A 14930-nucleotide genomic window follows, 5' to 3' on the forward strand; every position below is an offset into this window, starting at 1 on the left:
TTACACATGTTTTCTCTTCATTACATATGGACAAATTTTAACATGATATTATACCTGGTATTAAAATGTGTCTATTCCTTTCAACTTTAATTCTAGTTCAACAAGATGCTTAGATGTGAGAAATAGTTATTGTAGGACAGAGTATTAACCTTCTACTTTATATTTTGCACCTGTGTATGAAAGTTACAGAATTTCAACACCTTGTCTCAGATTTTGTTTATTCTTTTTACAATTCCACAGGTTGATCCTATATCCAAATCAGATTAACATGTTCTTGTCCTAAATAAAGTTGACAGATTGCCTGCATCTTTTCGATCAGCTGTTCTGCGTTTTACTTTCAGAGAGCCAAATCTGTGTTTACTGCTCAAAGGGAGATAAATCCTGACAATTTAGAACTTAACTGCATAAGACAATAAAGAACAACACTTTTCCCCCTTCTCGACTTAAACAAGATGATTCAACAAGCTTCTTTCAAAAAATAATTAGAGTGTTTTTCTACCCAAAGTACATTATTCATCAATAATTGGTAAAGATCAGATACTTGATTCAAAAGATTTTTACTAGAAACTGTTCAAAAGATATAACCAAATTTTGTTCCAATTTCATTCTTTCATTTTTTGCTGTGACCTTGACCTTTGACCTAATAACTTAAAATGCTTTTTTACACTATTTGACCTTCTTCTTCTTCTTATGGTATCCAGTTATCCATCAGATTTTTGATGATTACTTGACCAATATCAATCAAAGTTAGGTACAAATGTTACACATGCGGTTCAAAATATGTCCTCTGGACTTATAATCATATTTTAGCTTAAATATCTTCCTATCAATAAACATTGTGCTCATGACCTTTGACCTAGTGGCATCAGTGGACTGGACTTCTTCATTTCCCTTGAGGCATTATTAAACCAAATTGGGTAAATATATATTGTTTATGGTTGAAAAAATATCGTCCTAAAATGGAAATTTGAAGTCCTCAGGCCTGTTTTTAAAGAATTTGTCTTGTTGATAGGCTAGCAAGCAGCTGAGTAGGGACTGGCCCAATAGATGAAATTCCTTTAAAAAAAACTCTGGCTTTGTGAATTTAAAAGATAATTAATGTCTTACAAATAAAACTTCTGATAAAGCAGATACAATACCATGGAGATTTGATAATAAGAACTTTCTTTGATCTTAAATCAATCATGTATTCTCCATTTGTTCTCAGTATAACTCAATTACAAGATTTTAACAAATTTCTTCATAATTAATTGTTGCTTACATGAATAAAACACAGTAAACGAACAATTAGTTCTCATAGTCTGAAATACTGTTTATATATTAATCAGTGCAGATTTAATGAGTATAGTTCACCATTGATCAAGGTTGACAGATCAGAATAGATTCTGCATCAAGCGCAGTGGTGGATCCAGAACTTGTTCTAGGGGGAGGGGGGCCCTGGATCTGCCTATGAAGCCAATTGAGAATGGGAACCAGGAATGTGTCTAAGAGACAACAATAGAAATTTAACTAAAACTATTTGCTTGACTGATTCAGAAAATTTCAAACTCTGCTTTATAAGGGCAGTTATTACCTAAGATAAATGTTTTTTATAAAGGAAGGTCCAGTATACATTTTTTTTTATATTTATGCAAAAAAAAACATGGAAACACTTTTTTCTATTTTATTTTCCAAAAGCATTTCTTAATACAAATTTATATAAAAGCTTATTTTTAAAACCTTAAAGTTCAATTTCTTTTCTTTTTATGTCAAGAGTTAGTACTAACTCCAAGTATTTTATAGTTTGTGAGTACCATGCTATTCTTTTAAACAAGAATGTGTCCATAGTACAAGGATGCCCCACCTGTACTATCATTTTCTGTGTTCAATGGACCCAGAAATTGGCATTAAAATTAGAAAGATCATATCATAGGGATCATGTGTACTAAGTTTTAAGATGATTGAACTTCAACTTCACCAAAAACTACTTTGACCAGAAATTAAACCTGAAGCAGGACAGATGGACGATCAGACAGATGAACGAACAGACAGATGAAGGGACAAAGAAACATACTAACAAATGCATAGACAGAAAAACATAAAAATAATCCTTATTCAAAAATCTGATAAGCTTGGTGACAAGAGGAATATCTCCTAAGTAGGTAATCAAAACATTTGCATAGACAGATACCTCTATAACATTCCAACACTTCTCTGTCTTGATGCAATCTGGGTAATATCACTTCTGGTAACAAATACATGATATATTCTTTATCTCAGGAATTTATTACTAAATATTAATAACCATTTGCTATTATAACAATTTATTTGATTATTTTTATTGGCATGGTCTGTTTTTCTCTCTGTCAAAATCATTATATGATCCATAAATAATATTTTGATTGAGATCTGGTATTTACGATAACCTTTCAGTTAGGTTATGATCTATTCAAATGGAGGAAATGTAAAGAAATGCAATATTCAGTAATTTGATATAATCATAGATATGTAATCGAGTAGGTTTATTATTTATAATCATATCAACAAATGGCAAAAGAAATCAAAGCAGATGTGAAGAATAGATAAGGTCAGAGAGTACTTATTTAACTCTGTAGTAACTGTATGCTCAATTTTCAGTTTGTATAACAAATCAACAAATGTTCCACCAATGTTACATATCCATTGTACCTGACCTTTCTTACTAATCATTATACTTTATAGTTCTATTTTGATTGATTGACTGTTGGTGTTACAACGCCACTTTAAAGCACAATTGTGGACTATTTCGTGGCGGCCAGTTTTTATTGGTGGATAAAGCCAGAGTGCCCAGAGAAAACCAACAACCTTCAAAAGGAAAACTGTCAATCCTAGTCAATTAAGATTGGAGTCGAGTGCACCAGCATGAGCAAGGTTCGAACACACACCTTCAGTGTTGACTTGCTAGTGATTTCAGTAGTTGAACTACATAGAACACTTGGCCACCGAGGCCCCAGTTCTGTTTTGAAATTTTCACAAAAAAGTTATTTTTTTATTGTGAAACATCAAATTGGATATTCCTTTTTAAATCATTAGTTGAAAGATATCTTTGAAAAAGTATGATATATTAAAATAAAATGTTTTTTAAACAAGAAATACCAAGTTTATGTATATGACTAAATAAAACTTAAACAAGAGGTTGAATGCATTGTCATGGTTAAGCACACCGAAAGTTTCCGGAAAAAAAATATGGCATACTCAGTAGCTGTCCAAACATATTACAACTTATCACTGGTAAGCTGCAGACCAAATATGAAGTCATTCTGTTTAATAGTTTCTAAGAACAGTGTGACAAAAACTTAAATAGTATTCATTCAATTAAGAAAAAAATGAATAACTGAAAGAAAGAGAAAACATGAATAAGCCTGTGCATCTTTTAAAGAGCATACATGTTACAACTCATGACTGTCAAGCTGTTGACCAAATATTAAAATTTTTAATCAGTAGTTTTGGAGAAAATTGTGAACAACATATTTGATTTCATTCAACAAATTGAAAAAAATCTTAAGTAAAAGTACTAATAAACAGGAAGCAGTTGTCTGACATACCTGAAAAGCCAAACATGTTTATATTATTGTCAAGCTGCTGACCATATATGAAGTCATTGTGTCTAGTGAAAAGTGTCACAAAAACACTTAGAAAAGATTGGTGAAAGAAACCAAAGGTACTTTCAAACTCATAGATCGAAAAACAAACTGACAACACCATGGCTAAAAAAGAAAAAGATAAATAATAGTACACAAGACACAACATAGAAAACTAAAGACTAAGCAACACAAACCCTACAAAAAACTGGGGATGATCTCAGGTGCTCCAGAAAGGTAAGCAGATCCTGCTCCTTAGAGAAGGATACAATTATAGTTCAGACCTAATATGATTCTTACCAGTTATATATATCAGAAAATGCTCACATTGCTACTTGAGCAACCTCCAATGTACAATGTGACCTTCAGGTGTCTTGGAGGATTCTAACAACTGGAACTAATTAACAGGTACGTAGATATATCAAGCAGTTACGATTCTATTTCTGACAACTTAATTATACACCACAAATAATCTTATTACTACTATTTTACTACAGAACTAAAGGTTACAACAATATCTAGACATCTGTAGAAATCAATTGTTTTCTCTATAAACTTACGTATGAAATGAACTTTGATGACTTTATATCTATACAACTATTAACATGTGCAGAAACATTGTCAAAAGATTGGATGATTCTTTAGAACAAAATTGAGAATGGAAATGGGGAACGTTTCAAAGAGACAACAGCCTGACTGCAGAGCTGAAAACAGCCAAAGGCCACCAATTGGTCTTCAACAGAGAGGGTCACTTTTATTCAGATAAATTTTTTTTTAAAACACAATTGTCTTGATTAAAATTTTAACTATGAAGACAGCATTATGAGAACCTTCTAACCCCTTAGCTACAAAAATTGTACTTCATAAATAAAACCAATAGGTCATAGCTAGCCCTATTATTTTTTTATTTTAAATTCTGTAATTTCAAGCATTTATTGTCTAAGTTCAAATGAAGTGACAGTTCAAATGCATAAAGTTTAAGTTAATTAGCACAAAAAAAACAGGTATTTTAGATCTAAGCAATATGGCAAATATCCACTCCTTTTCAAATTTCATAATTTTTATTCAAAAGATACTATCAACAAGGGTTCTACAGTGAAAACAAGTCCAGTTAAGCTCTCATTTGGTACCATTACCTAATTATTTCACTTATTGCCAAAAAACACCCATTTTTTTTTTATTTGTTTAAAAAATGTACTACTTTCTTATACATTCTTTTTGACCTGGCCCAATTTAGTGGTAGGGTACATGTATTATATCTTTTACAGAATGCAAAATAGCAACCATAGAATTACCAGTATACTGAACACAATTACAGATCACATTTCCTGTGCTAAAGCAATATACTACCATACTTCAGTATCAGTATATGGTAATTTTACATTTAGCTGCAAGCTCTTATTTCAAACAAGCATAAAAATGTGCAGCATTGGTTAACCCAGATACACCAGATGCATAAAATACATATTTGATGCACATACAAAACAAAAGAAGGAAACAGTTTGACATTAAGACACAGATTTATGGGATGAGCAGAAAACATCAAAGAAGGCTTTACCTATTTGTAATTCTTTGTAGATCAGCAATCTTGACTTTGTTTTCCTTTCATAATTCTTCTCTACTGACAAATGGCCAAACTAAATATCAGATTTTATAAATACAATGATAAATACATTACTATGACAAATACATAGATGGGTTCAAAAGATATCATAAAAACAAAATCTTTGTTGAAACTACCGTAATTCCAAGACAACCATTACACAATCTCAGCAAGTTTGGAATTATATCTTATTGACAACACTTGTAAATCTATTGTAAAATTTGATGTTACTCTGACATGGTTCAAATATTTAAAAGCCTTGAACTACCAGATGTGAATGAGGGTCAAGGTCAGAATTAATCTTTGACCCTGGGGTATAAAAAACTAGGGACTCTAAAGAGCCTGTGCAAGGGCTGTATAGCCAGTCAAGGTCGCTTAAAACTTCCATTTGTTGAGCCTGTGTTACTCACCTTGGTTTTATGTGCATATTCAACAAAGGACACCCTCTCCAACATTGTTGACAAAAATATTCACTCCTATAAAGAGTGATAGCTTATGAACTATACTGGCCAAATTAGACTTGTTAGAAGATCTTGCCTCGCTGATCATTTTTGTGATTTAAAGTGTCTATGTAGCTATAATATTTCTTATCAAATAAGGCAAAATGCAAAAAAACAAGAATGTGTGCCAAGTACACGAATGCAGCCCCATCCACACTATCATTTTCTATGTTCAGTGGACCGTGGAAATGGGATAAAATCTCTAATTATATCATAGGAAACTTGTTTACTAAGTTTTAAGTTTATTGGACTTCAACTTCATCCAAAACTACCTCGACCAAAAACTTAAACTTGAAGCGGGACAGACAGACGCACAGACCAGAAAAACATAATGCCCATAAATGGGACATAATAAATGGGACATAAAAATCAGCATTAAACGGCAATTACTCTAATAAGGAGTCATAGTCTTGATAAAAGATCTTGTGTTGATCATTTTTGCCTATTCAAGTTTCTATCTATTTATTATAATTTTTAAGATAAAAGGCAAGAATGCAATAAATTGATAAAAATCGTCATCAAAGGGCAATAACTCTAATACCGAGTAGACCTTTCTTAATTCTTATATCTAAAGTGTGAATATATGCTAATTGTAAGGTTGTTTAACATGAATAACCCTTCTTCCTTTTTTCAAAAATAGTTACCGGAACACACAAAACAAAAAGGGGTATTTGCATTTCTCAGGACTCCATCACCTGTATTTCACAGCATCTTAATTATTCCGGTGGATGTACAGTTAATATTTACCCCTTTACATCTTATATATCAATTAAATAAGAAAATCTTTTTTCAATTCGTATCATTTAAGATCTGTTTATTCAGAGCACTGACAATGTAAAAAGGTTAGATGAAAATGATACAACCATCCAACTGCAAAACCAATTGCAATCGTTATGACACAACGATAAAACATAGCTGACAGCTATACAAACAAACTCTAGTCAAAAAGGTTCAAAAATATGATAACTTCTCTCATGGAAATCCTAAAAACATTTCGTTAATAGGTTTTAAAGCACCTTCCAGAAATACCAAGAGATATAAAAGCGATAAGTAAGCAAAATAAACTAATCTCGTTTGTTAATTCACCTTGTGAATATTTTTTTCCTTTTGCTTCATTTGATACTTCATGCACTGTCTTGTCTAAATAAATATTTGTACAAATTATCCTCATCAGCAAAGACTTAAGCTACTCTTAAGATTTTTGCTTTAGATTTCATGCAAAAAATGTCAGAATCTTCAGATTGAGTCCTGATAGTGGTATATTTCGAGAAACTTGCTGACCTGAAAAGATTTTTTTTTTTAAAGATCAAATACAATAAAAAATCAGTACCAATCAAGTCTGACATTGTTTAGTCTTGACTCATATTTCCCTATAACTTAATACATGTACATGTATTTTTTTTTAAATAAATACATTTTTTATATCTAAAGTTTTCTTTGAAAAATGATTGAGGAGTATTAAAGATTTTCCTATAGAATTTCAATATTTTTTTTAGGGAAAACTTATTTTCTAAGCAAATCAGTCTGGGCTCAAAATTCAAATTCAAATTCAAAATAAAAATAAAACAGCTTTCTACTTTTATATTCTAAGGTTCAAAATTTCATCTATTTCATGAAAGCTGGTATAACAGTTTAAATGCATAATATCTGAATTTTTCTTTTTTATCAAGGTCAAAAGGTTAACAATCCCCTGAACATGTATCTAACCTAAGGACTATGACCTCAAAAATTATCATATTCTTATTGATAGATCCACTATTTTCTAGAACACTGAAATAAGTACAGAACGGTTACAAGGTGAAGACCCCTGGGAAGATGCCTATTATGATCATCTTAATTATAAGAGATTTCCATTAAGATCTCAGAAAACTATGCTAGAATGTGTTAGGTTACTGTATACCGGTCTAATTACTACTGAGTGTTGTTCTGTGTTTAAAAATTCTTAATGATTTACCAAGATAACTGAACTTTCAAGATAGAGAACTTTCTGACCCAATAATATGACTTAGCTGCCCCTCTTTAATATTTCTATTTTTTAAATCTATACATATCAAGAATCTTCCCCTCAATCATAACATCTTCATATTCATTGAACCTTGAAATCTGGGTCAAAACTTTACTTTGGCATATTTTTGGGGAAGTTTTTACCACAATGAATATGTTGGTGTGGTCAAAAACTATATAATCCAAAACTTCAATCTAACACAGGATGGACGGAGTTACACACTGGAAAACAATGATCCCCTTATTTGATGAGAAATACCTTTCTATGTGTTGAAAGGGGAACTAGATAAATTTGCAGTATACATCTGGCAACAATATATTACCCTTTTTATGTATTATATCATGCTGTATAATAAATAATATGTCTTGCTACCAAGCATATCATTTCTTGTGTTTTGTTCCACACCTTTGGCTGAGGAACTTTCAAATTAACTGCCTTCTACGAAATAAATTCAAAAACAAAGCAATGGTAGAAAGTTGTTGCATTGGCAATAATACCATACCTCCTTATATTCATATATTTATATGTGCATTGCTGAAATCAGTGGCGGATCCAGAACTTTTCCTAAGGAGGTGGGGGCCTGCTGACTGAACTAAGGGGGGCCCGCTCCAGTCATGCTTCAGTGATTTCCTGTATAATCAACCAAATTTTTCCAACGAAAAGGGGGGGGGGGGGGGGCAGGGCCCCCTGGATCCGCCTATGGAAATATAGTATAAACCATTAAATCCAATTAAAGGAACAAAGAAAGAAATCTCATGTTAGCAGAACCTGGTCAAATGCAAGATGTTGAGAATTCAAAAACTTTGTTGGTCAAGCCAGACAATAATATTTCTGATTCTCTTTTCAGATAGAACCCTATCTTTCAGTCTATTCTCTTTTCTTAATTTTTAAATACCTGGTTCACTCAACTAAAAAATAGTGCCCCGATTTCTTTTTTATGATGTAAATCAATGTATCAAAAATGTATAACTTTTTTCATCCTTTTTGAAAGGCTTTGTGTAAATGAATACAAAAACAATTTGAAGCAAAATTTGACACAACACATATTCCATAGAAATTTCTAAGTTCAAAAGTGCCACTTCAAAGATTATTTTGTAAGTTTGATATCAAATATAACATGAAAAAGATGGAACAAATGAATAGTGTCAAACAGAGGACTTTGACATTCATACATTTTCCCATACATTGTAAAAGTCACTACAAATGCTTATGTTATTTTACAGAAAGACTCGACTGTTCATTGATGTCATTTACCCAACTCATACATCACAAAGAAATCAAATTGGTATACATGTATTCTGGTACAAGTATGGTCTACATGTATTCTGGTACAAGTATGGTATACATGTATTCTGGTACAAGTATGGTATACATGTATTCTGGTACAGGTATGGTATACATGTATTCTGGTACAGGTATGGTATACATGTATTCTGGTACAGGTATGGTATACATGTGTTCTGGTACAAGTATGGTATACATGTATTCTGGTACAAGTATGGTATACATGTATTCTGGTACAAGTATTTTCATATTTCAAAGGCATGAGGTATTGCTTTTCTTTGTAAATTGTGAAACATTATACATGTAACTTTTTTTCTAGTAAAATGTACATATGAATATAGACTTGTATGTTTCATAATGTATTACAGGATGTTGTAGTAGTGCTTCTAACTAATATGAGTTACAATAAGTGTGATTTGGAAAATCAGAATTATTTCTCTTATTTATATCCTGAACAAAAAACACCAAAAATTTGGTTGATTAATCTATGTTCCTCTTGCGAAATCTACACAAATATAATTTTTTTGTTATATATTTAAAATAAAAGCAAATTTATCAGCTTCAATCTATACAATTTGAACTTAATGAATTGTGTTCATTGAAAATGTAAAATAAAAATTTTGGTAAATCATATTAAGCTGCCATTTATTTAGATAAAGAATAAAGATTTCCTGTAAATGGACCAAAACTAAACACATGCACATACTCGCAAGAATTTCTCCAAACTTCTATTTTTTGTTTTTTCAAAAAAAAATTAAAATAAAGTCATTTATGATGGAAACAACACCCATTCTGCACTGTAAGTTGTAGATTTTAGTGGGAGATTACATTTTAATAGTCATTGGTACTGATATATGGTCAAAACATATATTTCTTTTTTAAATTCAGATCAGAGTTAACAAAGAAGCTTTCAATTTGAATGCACTTCTATTTTCATTCTAATATTGGTAAAAAAAAAAGTAAAATGATACTGAATTCTTTACACAATATGATGTTGCTTTTCATATTCATATATTTAACTATTTAACTTTTAAATTCTGCGATAAGATATTGCTCTTTTTACAACCAAATCATTTTATATTTATAAGCTTAGCTCACTAAGCTGTGAATTTCATTTTATTGAGTACTTTTGTAAATATTTGGTTATTTTTCTGAATCATCATCATTCTAGATAAAAACATAAATATAAAGGAACAGAAAAGGTAGCAAAGTAATAAAGTTAAAAATTAAAGAAAAAAGAATGGAAAATTTCTTTTTAAATTTTTGTATTGTAAAAAAGCAATCAATCATCTAAATTTTTTTTATCTGAGAACAAAACATTTCAAATAAATTAAGAACTTACCAGTTCTGGTAAAATCCAAGAAAAGAACCAGTATCTTCCAGGTATAAAAACTATACAATAGGGAAAAAAATTCCAATGCAAAAACGTGAGAAAAAAAACGTATGAACTAATTAGTAAAATGACAAAATATGATAAATCTGAGATGCAATACACAATTTTTGACAATAATCCAGACCAAGAAGATAAGTACACCTTTACTTTCACTACTTATCTTGTCTTTGAGAACTCATGAATATTCATTGCTGCATTTTCTACAAAATGAGGCTACTTATGGGGGAATGAATTCTTAATGGAAAATATTTTGAATAAGAAAAAAATTGTGCAACATACTGCAAATATGTTTTACCCTGCCACATTCTTTATGTGCCTGTTCAAATTCAGGAGACATTTTTCAATGATTTTGTTGGCTGCTGATTAGCATATATTTGTATTTGCTGATTGTTTTAGGCCTTGGGTTTTCTATTTTGAATTTTGATTGTGTCACACTTTGTCATGCTGAGGCATTTCTTAGGTTTTTATAAGGTAGAATTTTTGCTTATTATTGAAGGCTGTACAGTGACTTTTACATTATAGCTGTTTACATCCTTTTAGTCTGGTATATATATATATATATATATATATATATATAGTTAAGTTGTTTCATTCAACCATTGTGACAATGCACATTTTCTATTTTCTTACTGGCAACCATTGTGACAATGCACATTTTCTATTTTCTTACTGGCAACCGTTGTGACAATGCACATTTTCTATTTTCTTACAAGTATGTACTACTAAAATATGATTAACTTGTGCTGAAAACTATTTTTGTGCCTATTTCCTCTTCACTTACTTGTAATGTTATTAGTTGTTTCAGTTTATATCAAATAAACTTCAGAGGCAGCTTCATAAGGGAGAAGGCCAGGTGCCTAGGGCTTTGGTCCCCCTTTTTGTGGGTAAAATTTGGTTAATTATTTTGGGAGTCACTGAAGCATGACTGGAGTAGGCCCCCTCTTAGGTAGTTAGTGTGCCATCCTTATGAAAATTTCTGGATCAGCCACTGTTTATAAAGTGTTTCAATTCTTATAAATTTAAAATTCCAACAACAGTTTCAAAATACTGTGGATTCAATTATTTTCCAGGATTGAGAGAAAAATCATATTTTTGTAGATATTATAATTTGTAGTCTTGTTTAAAATATTCTTATTTGAATATATACCTATAGAAAAACTTTCATTTTGTTAAAACTTAGAATTCTAGGTTGTCCATTACTCACATCTATAATACTAAAATTACGAGGTCCAATTTGTCAGCCGTCATCACGTAAAAACGACGAATCAAAGAATTCAAATTTATATTTAACTAATATAGTACAATGGTGTTGATTAAAATTTACACCACTCCAGCCCCATTTGTTTTCCACGTAATTAATATTGCCAATATTTAAGACGTTCCGGGTCGAGTCCTATACCGATACCAATAGTATATTCACCTGTTACCTTTTACCTTATCTGTACGTTCCGCATCTGACAGGCGCACCACCAAACCGGGTGTATTTAGGATTTTGCTATAATACACGGGTCATAATCACAGAGTTCAATCATTGTCACAGTGTTTCCTATTGTAGTATTTTAATCAGTATGACTTTCTAAGATGACAATACGAATACTAAAAATAAGGCGTATAGGTACAGTTTTCAATTTGTTAGCCGGCATGACGTATAATACACGGGTCATAATCACAGAGTTCAATCATTGTCACAGTGTTTCCTATTGTAGTATTTTAATCAGTATGACTTTCTAAGATGACAATACGAATACTAAAAATAAGGCGTATAGGTACAGTTTTCAATTTGTTAGCCGGCATGACGTATAATACACGGGTCATAATCACAGAGTTCAATCATTGTCACAGTGTTTCCTATTGTAGTATTTTAATCAGTATGACTTTCTAAGATGACAATACGAATACTAAAAATAAGGCGTATAGGTACAGTTTTCAATTTGTTAGCCGGCATGACGTAAAACAGCGCGGTTATTTATAACTAATATGGGACAATGCTGTTGATAAAAAAAATACTCCATGCATTCCAGGCCCTTTTGTTTTCCAAATAATTAATATTACCAAAAAGTTCCAGGTCGACGGGTTTAAACAAAAAGTGTTTGAAAGCAGAGAAAACTGTGCATCTTATAATCGGCATGACTTTATCAGATGACAATACCAATACTAAAATAAGGCTTACGCATAGTTATATACTTTAATTCAGTCACGGACCCGCGATATCACGGGTGTGTTCTAGTATCAGTGAAAATTGGTAGCTCACAAATAAAAATTAATCCAAGGTAGTGGATTTAGAAATTTAGGGACACAATGACCAAATTCTTTCAACTTTGTTGCACTATGTATTCAGAGTTCTTTATCTTCTAATTTAAATCAATCTCAAAGTTTACTAACCTTCTGTTCATTAAACTAAAAAAGCTCCCCATTTTGGCCTCTCTAATAACAAGGATGGATTACAGGTGGTCTAAGGACTAATTAAATCTCTACCAATTAGTTCTAGATACCTGTATATGATTAAACAGATATTACAGCACCTGATTAACATTATGTTTACATCATACAATTGATGTTTTTTTTCCTGCCAATTTGTTTTTGATTTGTTTTTCTTTTCACTACATTCTGTTCAATCATTTGTTAAGCTAATTTATGTATGATGATATAAACACTTATCTTTTTTAGTGGAAAGAGAAAATGATCCTTATCTATAGAACATATAATAGTTTTAACAATATATCTTACATGCCACTGAATGAACATCATTTGAACTCTGGTAGGTTGTTGTCTCATTGGCAATCATACCATATCTCCTTATTCATGTTTTTTACATATTGGAATCATAATCTTCAATATGCTAGCTGTTTTCGTGGAATGAAAATTTTAGAGGAAATTTAGAGGCATTTATCAAAAATACCCTTTGCATTTTACTGCATGATAAGACATTAAAAAACTTGTGAAATTGTCTTGCCTCTTATTTATGCATATATATACTAAATGAGTGTCAGATTCAATCTTCAAACCCTATTCATATATGTAGTAAAAATGATTATCAACATATATTTTTAACCTATAGATTATAAAATCATACACACCTAGAAAAATCCAATTGCATGAGTTCGCTGTCTATATAGAAGTATGGGTCACCATGCTATTTTTCAATCTATGAGTCGTTGAAAATTGCCTAAATTTGGTTAGATTGTTCATGGAAAAACACATTTCTGTACATAAAAAAAAATTCTATGAGATAGAATTTTGAAATAAATTGTGAGAAGATAGGTTTCATAATATGTTGAACTGCGATTGTACAATCCAAGATGGCGGTATAACATGAATCTACCTTATTCATAGTCCACAGATGCTGCTAATGGTATCTCACTATTGTCAGTAAAACGACTGATGTAGAGTTTTCATACACATGGATGGTATTAATAAAATTGGACAGAACTTAGCTTAGTTATGACCAAATACAGTACACATAAGGAAGTGCAGGCCTTGAAGGCATAAAACTTTGCTCAGTGCTTGAAGCACAAAAATCGTGCTTGAAACATGAAATCCAGCAATTTGATTGGTTGATTTTCGAGTCTGAGTTCAAAAATCATGCTCGAAAGTTTTATGACTGTGAGGCCTGGATTATCTGCCATAATCATAAATTTCTTTATTTGTAAAATGTAATTTCTCAATATCTAACATGCAATTTCTCAATTTTTTTAAATGCAATTGCTTATTTTGTAACATGTACCCATACCGCATAGTCATAATTTTTTTTTTCATTCATGTGGTTTGTTATTAAGTAGGAAGTTAGTTTTCTTGTTGAAAATGTTATTCAGTTTTCATGTCGGAAATTTCATAGCCGACCATACAATATATTTTTTTTCTCATTGTAGAATGGCTGTTAGGTGTCTTATACACTGAGAAACAAGAATGTGTCCATAGTACACAGATGCCCAATCACACTATCATTTTCTATGTTCAGTGGATAGTGAAATTGGGGTCAACACTCTTATTATGCATTAAATTAGAAAGATCATATCATAGGGAACATGTGTACTTCAACTTCATCAAAAACTACCTTGACCAAAAACTTTAACCTGATGAGGGACGGAGAGACAAACAAACAGACGCATAGACCAGAAAACATAATGCCCATAAATGTGGGATAAAAAAGTAGATGCTATAACTACTTTCATACTACTTCTTCATTGTAACCCACTGAGGGCTTCAGACTCATTACAGAGGATTGGGAGCACCTCTTACTACACGATTGACAATTAAATTCAACTTGTAACACTTAATAACTTTGTTCTAACATGGACGAGAAGATTGAACAAAGTGTACTTGGGAAGAGTAAATGTAAGTATAGATTCCGGTTAAGGTAAAGGTCAAGGTCATGTTTTATTTTATATTTATTGAGATGAGTGGGAACGGATATAAATTTATGTTATCTCATTTATACTGTACCTGCGTGCTGTTAGAAATTGACATCGACTGTCTAGTAGTTCTCTCTATTATTGGTGAAATGTGGTAGTTCCAACACTGTGGCCCTTGGAAAACGGTAGCACTT

The 14930-nt window shown here is 31.4% G+C and overlaps 1 protein-coding gene across 2 annotated transcripts in view; it reads right to left on the reverse strand.

The window, feature by feature from the left end:
• Positions 1-14930, reverse strand: part of LOC139488311 (calponin homology domain-containing protein DDB_G0272472-like) — a 110276-nt gene extending 95346 nt beyond the window's left edge. The window contains exons 1-3 of one of the 2 annotated variants that reach the window (XM_071273815.1): positions 14828-14930; positions 12767-12876; positions 10334-10383 (exon numbers count right to left, since the gene is read on the reverse strand). The gene's annotated coding sequence lies outside the window, so the exon portion shown is untranslated. Of the gene's footprint in view, positions 1-5157; positions 5251-10333; positions 10384-12766; positions 12877-14827 lie in introns of those variants that run through there. The other variant, XM_071273813.1, reaches the window with a different exon arrangement.

This window comes from Mytilus edulis, chromosome 9, assembly GCF_963676685.1.
Source record: "Mytilus edulis chromosome 9, xbMytEdul2.2, whole genome shotgun sequence".
Lineage (NCBI taxonomy): Eukaryota > Metazoa > Mollusca > Bivalvia > Mytilida > Mytilidae > Mytilus > Mytilus edulis.